The 12,589-nt window shown below is 41.7% G+C and overlaps 1 protein-coding gene across 3 annotated transcripts in view; it reads right to left on the reverse strand.

The window, feature by feature from the left end:
- The window catches only part of FARS2 (phenylalanyl-tRNA synthetase 2, mitochondrial), a 605,344-nt gene that overhangs the window by 192,452 nt on the left and 400,303 nt on the right, over nucleotides 1–12,589 (reverse strand). The window lies entirely within an intron of this gene.

Consider the following 12,589-nt stretch of genomic DNA (forward strand, 5'->3'; position numbering starts at 1 on the left):
TATCAGCTCCTCATTTTTCCCGTTCCTCCCCACCCCTCTCCCACATGAACCCTTGAGAACTTACAAATTATTATTATTTTGTCATGTCTTACACCGTCCGACATATTCTTTCACCCACTTTTCTGCTGTCCATCCTCCAGGGAGGGGGTGATATGCAGATCCTTGTGAACAGTTCCCCCTTTTTACCCTTCCTTATCTCTACCCTCCAGGTATCACCACTCTCACCATGGGTCCTGAAGGGATCATCTGTCCTGGATTCCGTTTCCAGTTCCTATCTGTACCAGTGTACATCCTCTGGTCTGGCCAGATTTGTAAGATAGAATTGGGATCATGATAGTTGGGGTGGAGGAAGCATTTAGGAACTAGAGGAAAGTTGTATGTTTCTTTGTTGCTACACTGCACCCTGCCTGGCTCATCTCCTCCTTGAGACCCTTCTATAAGAGGATGTTCAGTTGCCTACCGATGGGCTTTGGGTCCCCACTCCACACTCCCCCTCATTCACAATAATATGATTTTTTATTCTTTGATGTCTGATACCTGATCCCATCGATACCTCATGATCACACAAGCTGGTGTGCTTCTTCCATGTGGGCTTTGTTGTTTTCCAGCTATATGGTAACTTCTTTATCTTCAAGCCTTTAACACCCCAGATGCAATATATTTTGATAGCCAGGCACCATCAGCTTTCTTCACATTTGCTTTTGTACCCGCTTTGTCTTCAGTGATCGTGTCGGGAAGGTGAGCATCATGGAATGCCAGCTTAATAGAACAAAGTGTTCTTGCATTGAGGGAGTACTTGAGTAGAGGCCCAATGTCAATCTGCTACCTTAATAATAAACCTATAAATATATGCACATAGATCTATTTCCTCATCATCATATATAAATATATTTACATATGTACACGCCTGTATTTAGACCTCTATAAATGCCCTTTGCCTCCTAGTTCCTTCCTCCACTTCCCTTTACTGTCCTCTTGTCCCACTATCATGCTCAACCTTCATTTGGGTTTCAGTAATTCCTCTCTGTTACATTGCCCTTGATCACACCCTACCAAGCCTCCTACACCCTCCTTGCCACTGCTTTTGGATGACTTGTTGTTCTCTTGTCCCTGGGTTTGTTAACACCACTTCCTTTCCCCTACTTCCCCCTCTCCCATGCCCCCCCCCCCACCGAGCCATTGGTCCTGTTGTTTTCTCCTCCAGATTGTTAATGCAGCCTATCTTATCTAGATAGACCTGCAGAGATGATAATATGCACAAAAACATGACAGAGCAAAACAAAGCAACAACAGAAAACAAAACAACAACAAAAAAAAAACAATGATTTTTTTTTTAAAAGCCTGTGACGACAAACAAGCGGCCATCTAGCTTGGAAGCAAGAAAGCCCACAGAGAAGAAGTACACAAGCCTAAGTGAACAGAGGTGTTGAAGGAACCAGGTAGCAGACACCAAAGACCAAAAACCATCATTGTGTGATCACCTTCCCCACAGAAATGCTGAAGATGAATGTGTGCATAAGTAAGTGTGGTGAAGAAGGCTGATGGTGCCCGGCTATCAAAAGAGATAGTGTCTGGGGTCTTAAAGGCTTGAAAGTAAACAAGCGGCCATCTAGCCCAGTAGCAACAAAGCCCACATGGAAGCAGCACACCAACATGTGTGATCATGAAGGGCCAAGGGGACCAGGTTTTAAGCACCAAAGGCAGGGGGGAAAATCATATCATTGTGAATGAGGGGAATGCATGATGGGGACCCAATGCCCATCTGTAGACAACAGGATATCCCTTGTAGAGGGGTAGTGGGGAGGATATGAGTCACTCAGGGTTCAGTTTAGCAATTGAGAATCTCACAACCTTCCTCTAGTTCTTAAACACTTCCTCTCCACAATGATCATGATCCTAATTCTACCTTGCAAACCTGGTTAGAACAGAGGATGGGTGAAGGGAGACGTCAGGCAGTGTAAGATAAGATAAAATAATAATTTATAAATTATTAAGGGTTCATGAGGGAGGGGGGACCAGACAGGGAGGGGGAGGGATAAAAGGAAAATGAGGAGCTGATTCCAGGAACCCAAGCAGAAGGCGAATTTTGAGAATGATGAGGGCAACGAATGTGTAAGTGTGCTTTACACAATTGATGTGTGTATGAATTGTGATAAGAGTTGTATGAGCCCCCATAAATGATTTAAAAAAAATTTTAAAAGCCTGATCATAGTCCAAAGTCTTTTTGTTGACCTTTTTGAGTCGAGTCTGATGGGGTGGCATGCCCTTGCCTCAAAGTCTATTTTTGGTACCCCTCGGGACTTTCTTGGTCTGCTCCCCTTGCTATTCTGTTATGCGCCCTTTGTGTTTTGCCTCCATGTGGTGGGTTAAGATTGGGTGCAATTCCAACACTGCGTCTCCAGTGTTGTCCTCTGTAGGGCTATGGGTCAGCGAGGGGTGCCATGTTTCATAGGGGGGTCAGCCATATATGGTCCACTCTGTGCACTGGCTGCTCTGAGCAGGGAATATCGTCCTCAAGGTTTGGTGGGTCAGGATGTGTTCTACTCTCTCTTCCTCCCCTTCAATTTATACCTAACACCATTTCCAGTTATTTAGTAAAAGCAGTTATGAAGAATTATCTATTCACCAAGTATTCCTTAGTGAACATCTTCCACTAATATAACATGGAGTGAGATGGATGTGAGTAACTGTTAACGTAGGTCCCCAGGAGTTTCCACCAAGTAAAATGCTTTGTTGTTAGTTGAGTCGGTTCCAACCCATAGCAGCATTATGTACAACGGAAGGACATACTGCTCCCTCCAGCACCATTCTCACAATTGTTCTTAGGTTTGAGCTCATGGTTGCAGCTACGGTGTCAAGCAATCCTATCAAAAAGCTTCAGCACCACTGTTTGTAAAGAATAAAAGATTTAATGGAGTAACTAGCGTGTAACAGTTACAGAGTCCCGACAGACTACGGGGGAATGAAGGGAATGGAGACAGCAGTACTCAAGTGTTTGTTCCAGAAAAATGAAGCCTTCTGGTACAAAGTGCTCTGGAAAGCAAAGCCGGGCTGTGATGTTTGCGGCTACATCAATAGCACTGGGTCAATGACAAACTCCTGACCTAACAGAAATCTAAGAGGTAGCCTGGAGCAACGGGTTCGCTCTGCCCACAAGGAGTGATGATGATGAGCTGAACCAAGCAGGCTAGCGTTTCTATAGCGGCAGAATGGAGAAGACTGGTTGTAAGATGCCAGAACAGGCAATGTAGAAAGAGGCAGATGTGGCAACGAGACTGAGGCTGATTACAGAGACTGCCGGGGAGGATGGAGGGAGGGGCACAGAATTAGAAAGGGTCAGGTGGAGAGGGTCTCTGGTCCACAGGCCAGTCTCATACCAAATGGCTTTCTAGTTCTGATTCAGGTAGACCTTAAAGCTCTGTTTAAGGTCATCTCATACCCATGGTTGACCTCGCCTCTGACTCTACAGCTCATAACATGTCTTCTCCATACAACGCATTAGTGAAATGATGGGAAAACACTTATGGACAGGTACCATGCATGCTGTTCATTAGGCTTAGCAGCCTGTCACCTTCTGCTTCTTATTGCTAATTTGCTTCTCATGTGCTATATAGGTTTGTAGCAAGTAGAGTTTTGCTTCAACATCCTTGCCTCAAGCAATTGGCTCAACGTTTCTCAGAACACAGGCACTCAAGAACCAACTAGAAAGTTTATTTATGGCACATCCCTCTGTACAAGCTTCTAAGAAGTCTATTTATAAGGGTATTATCTGAGCTAGAAGCAACTTACTTCAGGCTAAACACAGTAAATGTATGGGCAGGTGAAAGACGGCCAGAGGCCTGCCTACCTGGCCAATACACCAGCTATAGGCTGGTCAATGACCTGGCAAGAAAAGTTGGGTCAGGACAATGAGACTCCACTATTCTGTGTCAGAGTTGGGATAGAGTCTGGCAGTTAATTGGTGATGCATGCTTGAACTTAAGGGTCATTAAGATACCGGTAATTTACATGAGCTGGGTAGGGTATTCTGAACTCTCCACAAAACAAGGTAAGAACAGAAGCCAAAAGATGGGAGGAGGGAGGTGGGGAGACAAAGTTGAATAGGAGGGAATAAAATGGAAGAAAGAAATGGAATAAAGAAGTAGAAACTTAATCTCCATGAAATGAAAAATGGAGATAAAGACAGCTGCCCCTATTTCTGGCTTCCTGGAGGCTGGCTGGTAAATGCGACTTTTCCTGGGTTCTTGGCACCACAAGAGACCCCACCAGAACACCTCACTCACCCTTCATGAGGTCATTTTATCCTTTCTGCCTGCTGATCATGGTGTAAAAACCAGCACAGGATTTTACGAAACCTAAGACTTTCTTCTTCAGTAAAACCTATTGTCATTCTTCTGGCCCACACTGGAGTCCCTAGGTGATGCAAACAGTCCCTAGGCTATTCGCCCTAAGGCTGGAGCTTCAAGGTGATACAGAAGTACCTTAGAAGAAAAGCCTGGGGATCTATTTCCCAAACACCAGTCACCGAAAATCCTATGGAGCACAGTTCTACTCTGGCAAGCGGATAATCACCACAAATTGGAATCCCCGATGGTCAATGGCTGGTCAGACAGAGTCTCTTAACTGTGAGCAATGTTTTCCCTGAGAAACACTTGTCAGTGTCTACAAACACCATTTACAGTCATAACTGGGGTGTGCTATTGGCATCTAGGTGGTGGTAGCCAGCGAAGCTGTTAAATGTCTTGTGATGCCCAGGACAGCTCCTGTGACAGAAATACATAAGGGACCCAAATATCAACAATAGGGCAGAGAAGCCCAGGTGTAGACAAAAAGGATGGCAACATAATGCATCTGCTGATATCCACCTTCAAAGGCCAAGACGTCCTCTGAGGCACACACATGGAGAGGCTGGGATGGGGAAGCACACAATAGGCGAGAGCGGCCATGTTGAACTTCCGCAATGATAGGTGACTCTCCCCTTTTCCCCTCCAAAGTTGTATGTACTGACCCGAATAAATGAAGAAAATAAGGAAGGAAGAAGAGGCTGGAAGGATGAATAGGTCATTTGAACCGCTTCATGCCCCATAAAAGCCGTGGCTAGCATATGCCCACGACTCACACCCACACAAGGAAGACCAAGCACACGCAGAGGGGTCTTTCATTCCACAGGCTCTTTTGAGAATTCATGACAAAAATTCTAATATTCTCATTTATGCCATATTTTTTTTTTAAATTACAAGTGGTAGGTAACCAAGAATGCAACAGTGCAGAAGATGGGATGGTGATGAGGAGAGGTGAGACTGCCCTCTGTGCTCACTGTTGGCACCTGTGATAGTTTTTTTGTGCCAAAATGGCTCCTGTAAGAACATGTGGGCAGAGTTTAGCCTATCAATCAGGTGGCAGCTTGATTGGAGAATGAACGAGATAAATAGCTCTCTGCGTCACCTTCCTGTTGACGAGCCACATCGAGCCATGCTGATGGCAGCCAGAGCCTTGGAGATGTACCCACCACCATTAGATCTACAAGACTTTGCACCCGCTGGCCTGTGATCTTCCAGCATTCTGCATCATTGTGTATGGCTGTGTGAGCTGGAAGAGGGATTTATGGACTAGTAGTGGACTTATGGACTAATATTGGACTTAGGGACTTAATTTGAACTGGGCTGGGGTGCTGCCTTAATATACAATTGCTCTTTGATATAAAACTCTGTCTTCTTTTTAAAAATCGTTTTATTAGGGGCTCATACAACTCTTATCACAATCCATAAATTATGTAAAGCACATTTGTACATTCATTGCCCTCATCATTCCCAAAACATTTGCTCTCCCCTTAAGCCCCTGGCATCAGCTCCTCGTTTTTCCTCTCCCTCCCCTCCCTCATGAACACTTGATAATTTATAAATTATTATTTTGTCATATCTTGCCCTGTCCAACGTCTCCCTTTACCCACTTTTCTATTGTCCATCTCCCAGGGAGGAGGTCACATGTAGATCCTTGTAATAGGTTCCCCCTTTCCAACCCACCCTCCCTCTACCCTCCCAGTATTGATACTCACACCACTGGTCCTGAAGGGATCATCTGCCCTGGATTCCTGTGTTTCCAGTTCCTATCTGTACCAGTGTACATGCTCTGGCCTAGCCAGACTTGCAAGGTAGAATTGGGATCATGATAGTGGGGGTGGGAGGAGGAAGCATTTAGGAACTAGAGGAAAGTTGTATTTTTCATCGTTGCTACATCGCACCCTGACTGGCTCGTCTCCTCCCCGAGACCCCGTTGCAAGGAGATGTCCAGTGGCCGACAAATGGGCTTTGGATCTCCCCTCCGCACCCCCCCCCCCCCGGGATTCACTGTGGTAAGATATAAAGCTCTTTCTTATATGAGTGCTCCTGGATTTGTTTCTTTAGTCACCCTGGTCTAACACAGTGTCATAGCCTAACTCAATGTCAATGGACTCTTACCTGCTGCACATACACAGGGTGGTAGCCCAGGGGAAAATGATGGAGGGCCAGAAGTGGTGCCATAAGGTGGACGTTAGTAAACTCCACCTCGGAGTCAGCCTCTGCGACAGATGTCTAGGACATGTCTTACCACCTGCCTCAACCCATTTTGTTTCATAGTCTAGTCTTCACATTTCATAAGTAATTCTCTTTTGAAAACAACTGGGACCTTCATGTATTGTTGGTGAACATGTAAAGTGGTGCAGTTACTGTGTAAGAAGTTTGGTGGTTCCTCAAAGAACTGAACATACAATTACAGTAAGACCTACTGCCAAGGAATCCATTCCAATTCACAGCAAACACTACACAGGGTTCCCAAGACATGCATTTTTACAGAAGCAAAGAGTCTCATCTTTCTCCAGTAGAGTAGATGATGGATTTCAAGAACCAGCCTTGTAATTAGTAGTCCAAAGCCCTACCCACAGCACCATCAGAGCTGCCACTAATTTCCCTCCTGGTACACTACTTCTCATTTATCATCTAGCCCATTAACCGACGTTTCACACTGACAGTACTAACAAATCTACTATCCAACTACTTTGCACATTCATATCCATCATTATGGATATTAAATGAAGGACTGTCAAGTAATAAAAGTCAAGCAACAATGAATGTCAAGAGGGAAGAGCAAGCCTGACTGTGATAGTTAAGGTTATGTGTCAGCCTGACTGGACCATGGTTCTCAATCATTTGGCAATTATAATGATAAAATCTGGCAGTTATGTGATGCAATAGTCCTCCTGCATGTTTTACAAAATCTGATGTGGTTACCCTTCATTTTCACACAGTATCTGGTTGATAAACGAGGAGCGGGTACACTCAAGGGACTTGGAAGCAGAAACGCAAACAAATACTTGTGCATCAACGTTCATTGCAGCATTATTCACAATAGCCAAATGGTGGAAATAACTCAGGTGCCCATCAACAGACGAATTAGATAAACAAAATGTGGTACATCTACATAATGGAATACTACTTAGTCACAGAGATAAATAATTTTCTGGTATGTTATGCCATGGAGAAGCTTTAAGACCATTATACTAAGAAAAATGAGACACGAGAATAACATGTTGCATGATCTCACATGAACTACCGAGAAAAGGCAAATTAAGAGAAAGTAGACGAGAAGTTACTAGAGGCCGAGAAGAAGGGGAAATGAGGTGTTTTGTTTAACGGGTTCTGAGTGTCCATTTAGGGTGATGGCACACTTTTGGAAATAGATAGCAGTTGCACAGCATGATGAATATAATTAATGTCACTGAACTGTGTACTTATAAATGGTGAAGATGGAAAATGTTTTGCAATATGCATTTTATCACAATTAAAGGTTAGCAGCCCCGAAGGAAATGTTAGCAGTGGAAGAGACAATAACCAATTTTTTCATTGTTCCTCTTAGCTTCTTTCTCAGAACCCAGGCTAAGAAATGTCTGGGGCAACTATGTTCTAGAAGAAAATGAATACCATACATTATCATTTTTTAAGTTGTCTAGTCTTACAGACAAAAATTATACATGTATCCCTTAATGCGTAGAATGAATATCCAGGCTCATATGTTGAAACACATGATTTACTTTCTCATTCATCAATATGTATGTGTAATACAATATTATACATGCATTAGAGGGCACACAGAGATAATAATGAGGGAGCTTCAAAAACTTTTTGGAAAAATGTAATGAAAAGATAATGGATTACTTCCAAGAATATTTTGTCTTAAGCTCTCGTGTACATTAATATCCCACTCACCACTGAGCCAGATCGCAGTTCCTCTCCCTAGATACAAATATTTTAAAATTATATTTATATCACATACTTTATGTATTTATATTTTTAGAAATTACTATTTTATATTATAAATGCCATATTTTTGAACTACCTAGCCCCTTTTACACCTCAGGTAACCCAATAATTAAATGGCAAGGACCCTCTGAGAGAAGCTTCTTAATGTCTAGCTAGAAGAAAAATATTATTTTCCTAGGCTGAGAGTGTCTATCCTCCTTCAGGACACAAACTGCTATCTGTAATAAAAAATTTTAAATCCTGAATTTCTCTAACATTATGAAATTACATTCTTATCTAGCAGTTTATACCTGAAACATCTTGGGATTTGTCCTTGATTTAAAAGAAATTTTAAAAACACACTCAAGTTTCTTTCCCAGAGCACTTTCTATTTACACTCAATGTGAGCATCTCTCACTGTGTTTGGTGATTAGCAAGGCAAGGGTTAGAGTTCTTGTGGACTACCTGGTGATATTTTCATTTATGAACTTAGAGAATACATTAAATCTTGGAGCCAAGGTATGCAAATCTAGCCAAGACAGATTTATTTGTTCATCTGTAACACTATGGTATTTTCATTATTCTTCTCCAACAACATAATTGAAATGCATTACTTATCCTTCAATCTGCCATAATCATTGTCCAACTTTCACATGCATTGAGAATGACTGAAAATACCATGGTTTAGGTCCAACATATCTAAGCATTCAAGGTGACATTCTTGCTCTTCAAGACTTTAAAGAAGTCTTGTGCAAAAGATTTGCCCTGGTGGTGTAGCGGGTTCTGTGTCAGGCTGCTAACTGAGAGGTCAGCAGTTCAAATCTACCAGGAGTTCTGAAGAAGAAAGAGGAGTTTTCTTCTATCATAGTGATTTCAGTGCCAGAACCCATAAGGGGCTTACACAATTGACAATATATTAACTAGATTTAAGTATCAATATGGGACATCCTAGAAATTTCTCTTTCACATAAATTGTTCGGGGCTAAATTGGCACTCTATCATTTCAGGGGCCCATGGTGCTAGGTGGATGTTGTTAAGTGCCATGGGATTGGGTCTGATTCATAGTAACTTTATGTGCCATCCTCACAATCCTTACAGCCACTGTGTCAATCAAATTCATTGACAGTTTTCCTCTTTTTTGCTGACCCTATAATTTACCGTTCATAATGTCTTTCTCCAGTGACTGGTCGCTCTTGTAACAAGTCTGAAGGATGTGAGACACAGCTTTGCCATTCTCACTTCTAAGGAGTACTCACTCCACTTAAAATTATTGTATAACAGATTCTCTGCCAATGCCATAATTCAGATGCATCAGTTCCTCTTCGATCTTCTTTCTTCATTGATTAGCATCCTCGTGTGTAAGAGGTGACTGAAAATACCATGGCTTGGCCCTGGTGCCATAGTGGTTACGTATCAGGCTGCTTGCCTCAAAGTCAACAGATGAAAACCACCAGCCACTTCGAAGGGTGAAGATAAGGCTTTTTACTCCCATAAGCAGTTACTCCCATAAGCAGTCTTAGAAACCTAGCTCTGCTATGTCCGATGGGGTCGCTAGGAGTTGTAACATACTCAATGGCTGTGAGTTTGGTTGAGTTGGGTTTCGGTAAGGCACATCATAGACATCAAATGTTATCTTTGTTTTTAGCATTTTAAAGAGGGCTTTTGTAGCAATGTAATGCCATTTGATTTCTCGACTTCTGCTTCCATAGGCACTGATTATGAACACAAGTTAAAGGAAATCTTACTTTTGAAATCAATCTTTTCGCCACTTATCATGATGTTGTTTTGGTCCAGTTGTGAGATGTTTGTTTTCTTTAAACCAAGTATAAAGAAATCCATACTATAGACTATACTCTTTGATCCGCACGCCACGATTGTCATTTAATTTAATTTATGCATCAAATTTACTCTTGAGATGATGTCTAAATTCAGGTGGATATACTCAAGGTTTTAGTTTGGCTCAGGTGACATGGTTTAATTTTCTTTAGCTTGGCCCTGAAGTTGCATAAGAGCAATTGATGATCTGTCCTGAAGGTGGCCCAGGGCTTGTTCTAACAGATGAGCCTGAGTTTCTCCATCATCTCTTTCCATGGATGAAGACAATTGTATTACAAATCACTAATTAGGACCAGTAGTTGGAAAATATGACCTTTGTGGCAGACATGACACACAATGTCATATGATAGATTCTTACAAAGACAATAGCTTATTCACCCTCAATGCCCCTTTTCAACAATGTAAATGATGACTATACGCATAGACCTTGCTAGATGGGAATATACAGGAATCAAACTGATCACACTTGTGGAAAGAAGATGGAAGCTACTACAGCAAACACTGTAAATTCTGCCTTTTGCAAAATAAAGAGACAGACATCATCTGCAAGTTCCAAAATATATTTAAAGGCTGCCAAGTACAGCAGAAATCACAAAGGAGCCAAATGGGAAGACTTGAAGAAAAGAAACTGAGTAGCACATCTCAGAACACACAGGAAAAAGTGTGTGTGTGTGTGTGTATAATTGTAACTCCAAAACTAAGAGTTACAATTGCAAGTATTAGATCTGTTATCGTCATTAATTGCTAACCTGTATATAATTGGGGTGGGAAGTCAACCTTCAGTTGAGAAAACAAACTAACTTCATGGAGAATGCCAACACAGGAAATCACATTCATCCAAACATGAGCACACCATTTGATGGATCAATTAAAGAAAATAGTTAATGGAGAAAATGACAGAAAAACTCACAAAGAGACAACAGAAATATGCTGCTATCAGAGTATATAAAGTTCCCGGACAAATATATTATAATCAATTTTTAAATAGATGAAGCTATCCTTCTAGGAAGGAATAGCAAAAAGTGGAAATAAGATCTCAGGGAAGAAAGAATGAGCAAATAGTAGGGAATAAAATGTGCGTGGAAAGAACTCAGACAAGGAGAAAACACAAATAGCTGAAGATGTGCGGAGAGGCGACAGACGGAAGGATGGACGACCAAAAAGAGAGTAAGAAATGGAGGAGATTAGAAACTAGGAGAGCAGATAAAGTGACATGGAATTAAAGAGGTTTGAAGCAGTAGAGAGAAAACTATAAATCTAACAAAGGAGAGGGTTACTCATGCATACTTGGGATCCCTGACAAATGAAGTAGAATAGAGAAATGCATTTAAACAAATTTTTAGAGATCTAATTCAAGAAAGGCAGGATCAAATCTGTAGGGTGAAAGGTAACAATCGACACCAGGGAGGAAAGGTCTACACTGAAACAGATCTTGATTATGTTGTAAGATTCTAAGGGATAAAGGAAAAAATCCTTTAGGAATTAAAGCAAAATGATCAAGCCTACCATAGCTCAGATTTCTTTGTATCAAATTAAAATTCAAGAAGATAATTGAGCAAAACTTATAAGACCCCCAATGAAAGAAAATGGGGAGCCAGAGATTTTATGCTAAACAAAACTGACATTCAAGTATAAACAGATATAGTTTTGAACATGCAAGGGCTCAGGGAATGTTATTTCCACAAGTACTTGAACAAATGAGCAGATGATTTATTCTAGCAATCAACTGGCAGTGAACACAGTATTTCCTTCTAGAGAACTTTAAAGAAAACAAACAAGCAGGCAAAAAGGTAGAGATATGGATCATAGGACAGAGCTTGAATGTCTAAGGTGGGATACTACAGATAAGCTACAACTACAAATATTAGGAAGTTAGGAAGAAAGGAGATGGGCACTCAACAAGGTGTGGTAGCTGCTCCTTGTCAATGGAAACCATTGCAAGCTGATGAGCAAGGAACTGGACCATGCCACTTAACTCCCCTGCTCCTACTCGTCCACATCTCCCAACCACATAGAGGATACAATCCCAATTCTCAGTCCTGGCACGTGCTGGCCCTGGGCCCGGCCCCTTGGCAACCCTAAGGCATTTTCTTAAACCCATTTCTCCTCACCTTTTAGTTTCTGGAGCAGGCAGGCTCTTTGTTGCCTTCAGTTTTCACATTTGCCACACCCCTCAGGTCTGGAATGGTCTTTCTTCACCACTTTGCATAATTCTAATTTTAGTTGAAGTGGCAGCTTCCCTGACTCTCCAGCTGAAATTAACTCTTGATTATGCCTAAAGTATTGTATTCTTCATAATATTTACTTGGATTACTGTGCAATTGTTTACTTAATATCGCCTCCCACAGGACTGTTAACTTCAGGAAGATAGTGCTAAATCTGTCTTGATAACATTTAACTCCTAGATTATAATATAGAAGTTGTTGTGCGGCGAACGCTTAATAAACATTTCCTGGGAAACTAACCAAACAGTTCTT

The sequence above is a fragment of the Tenrec ecaudatus genome, chromosome 7 (genome assembly GCF_050624435.1).
Source record: "Tenrec ecaudatus isolate mTenEca1 chromosome 7, mTenEca1.hap1, whole genome shotgun sequence".
NCBI lineage: Eukaryota > Metazoa > Chordata > Mammalia > Afrosoricida > Tenrecidae > Tenrec > Tenrec ecaudatus.